Source organism: Prinia subflava, chromosome 7, assembly GCF_021018805.1.
Source record: "Prinia subflava isolate CZ2003 ecotype Zambia chromosome 7, Cam_Psub_1.2, whole genome shotgun sequence".
Taxonomy (NCBI): Eukaryota; Metazoa; Chordata; class Aves; order Passeriformes; family Cisticolidae; genus Prinia; species Prinia subflava.
In genome coordinates, this window is record NC_086253.1 from 17,918,631 (window position 1) to 17,921,352 (window position 2,722).

A 2,722-nucleotide genomic window follows, 5' to 3' on the forward strand; every position below is an offset into this window, starting at 1 on the left:
TGGTCCCTGGGGTTATTCCTCCCCAGGTGCAGGATCCTGCATTTGCCTTTGTGGAATTTCAGATGGTTCCTTTCTGCCCACCTCTCCAACCTGTCCAGGTCCTTCTGAAAGGCTGCACAGCACTCAGCTGTGCCCAAAGCTGCACTGAGCATCAGCCCAAAGCTTCTCCCAGCTTTCTGTCATCCATGAACTTGCCGAGGAGGCATCTAGACCTTCATCCAAGTCATTAATGAATAAATTAAAACAGTACTGGGCCCAGTATTGAACCTTGGGGGCACCACTTGTGACAGGCCTCTAGCTGGAGTCTTTGACACTAATTATGACCCTCTGGGATCTGGTGTTAAGCCACTTCTCAATCCATCAGGAGGGAGGAACTGTTAGAAGAATGAGAAGATTTATCATTAAAAAAATCCCTCTGCTCTTCCCAATGTATTTATTTTGAGAACACATTCATTGTGCATGTGCAGCTTATCTCTATAGCTCAGAGAAGAGAATAGATCAGCTCTCCACTGTCACCTTGACTGACAGACAGCTGTTGCTGTGGCAGAGTGACAGCTGAAAAGCCATGTGATTGATTCCAATGCCATCTTGCTTGATTGCAGCAAACGAGAGGCTTGTGTTCACTCCACTTTTATTGAAGAGATTTCTTCTAATTGTCTATTTACCATATTAAAAAATACTGGGAGATACAGGTCAGTGCTCCAGTAAGCCGATGTTTGGGCAATGTTTTCCAGGTACAAATGAAGATTTGCTTATGCTCAACACAAAGGCTGAAGAGAAAAAAATTAATGATCTTATCAGGTAAAGCAGGTGTTGTGGTCACACCACCAAGGTCACTAGCATTAACAAAACACTCTGAAAACAGAGCTGTGGCATGTTCCCAGCAAGGTGCTGGAGTGTTGTAGAGATAATGTACTCAGCCTCGAGGGGAAAAAATATGATGCGCTAACACTGGCTAACAGCTGTTAATAGCAGAGAATTGTGGACAGGAGAAGGATGTTTGACCTACCAGTCCTTTGGAGGAAGATGTAAACAACTGGCTTGATTCCCCACTGCCTTGCTCCTACTATGGCCTTCTATGCTTATGCCAAGTAAATGCTGCATATATGCTAAATGCTCTCAAAGAAAGAGCTGAGTTTTGCCACCACTTGCATGGATGTAAAAAATCCACAAAAACTGCAAGGTAGAGGAAAATTAGGGCGTGCAAATGCAGGGAGAGAGGTTTATGCAAAAACAAAGCAAACAGGGAGACTCAGAAATACAGTTATATAGCAACTAAATGAAAGCAGCATCTTTTAGCTCTGCTAAGTGGTGCCCCTGGAGTCCTAAGTCATTGTTACTGCCTTCCATGACAAAAATACATTGTTACTGCCTCTTCTTTCTGAGCCCATGGCAGAGCCATCACATTTAGGAAAGAGAAAACACCACTCCCTTCCGGATCAGCGGACTGGACAACCCAAGGCCAGCTCTGCCTAGCTGACACCTGCAGGTGGGCCACCGCAGGTCCTGCCTCACTTGGCAGAGCACTGGCATTTCAGGATGGCACAAGGAGTGCCATCATCCGAGCTCAAACGCCCTCAGTCCTGCTCCACCCCACCAGCAAATCCACACGTGCCTTACAGCCATGCTTGAGGCAGCAGCAGTGTTTCACTCACCATAACTACAGATAAGGGTGTAGAAGCAATAAAGAAGCCTTTACACTGCCCAGCTCAGTGCAAAAAGAGATGGAAAGCTATTTACTTGTAAATGAGCATATGGATCCAGAAGTCACTGGGTGAAGCCAGCACAAGACATTGTGAAGAGCCCCCAAAGACCTCCACTTTTGCAGTGACACAGAATCACGAGAAATATCTCCCTTCAAGAGGCCTTGGATCAATGAGGCTGAAATTTCTCTGAATGCCTCCAGAGATGGAAAACGAACTCTGTGGGGCCCAATGAAAACACGCACTGTGAGGTCAACATGTTGCGCATCGTTTCTGAAACATTAAGTGCTATCCTTTAGCAGATTTAGACACAGATTTAACATTCAGCTGAAATTTTTAGAAACAAAACCAAAGAGAAAACCAGAGCGTGACAGTTTGTGCCATCTGCATGGGATATGAGCATGAGTTTTAATGGCACCAGTTAAAACATTATTAAAAAAATTATATTCAAATCCATTTACTGATTACAAACCCTTTAGCAAAAAAAAAAAGCTAGTGGCATGTGTGTGCCCTTGCACCTGCTGCTGTTGTGTGCTCCAGTTGACTTCTTGCATAGGAGGTTCTGCATCAGTGGGGATGGCAATTCACTGGTAGGCATACCTCCTCCCTTCCCATCTATTCTCTGGTGCACTAATACTGCAGAATCAAAAAAAACCCCACATCCAAAATTACTCAGTGGGGTGAGGGGAGAACAGAGTACTGGAAATACGTAATATTAGAAGAGTGGGCTACTACTGTGATGAAATGAGAGCTACATTTTGACAGAATTCTCTGGTGCTTGTACTGTGCAGGAGATCAAGACTTTACTATGCATACTCTGATCCTCCTGGAGACTCAACACCTCCTCAGCTGCACCGCAAGCATTTCAGGCTATTTCTATTTTTATGAACTTTCTAGACACTTGTCTCATCTTCCATTTAAAAATGTGTCTTTACTATATCCCAAGCCTCTCCACCCACTAAGCTGTTTGCTATTGCCATAGATGCTGTACAGAATGAGAAGCCAGAAGACAATGAGAG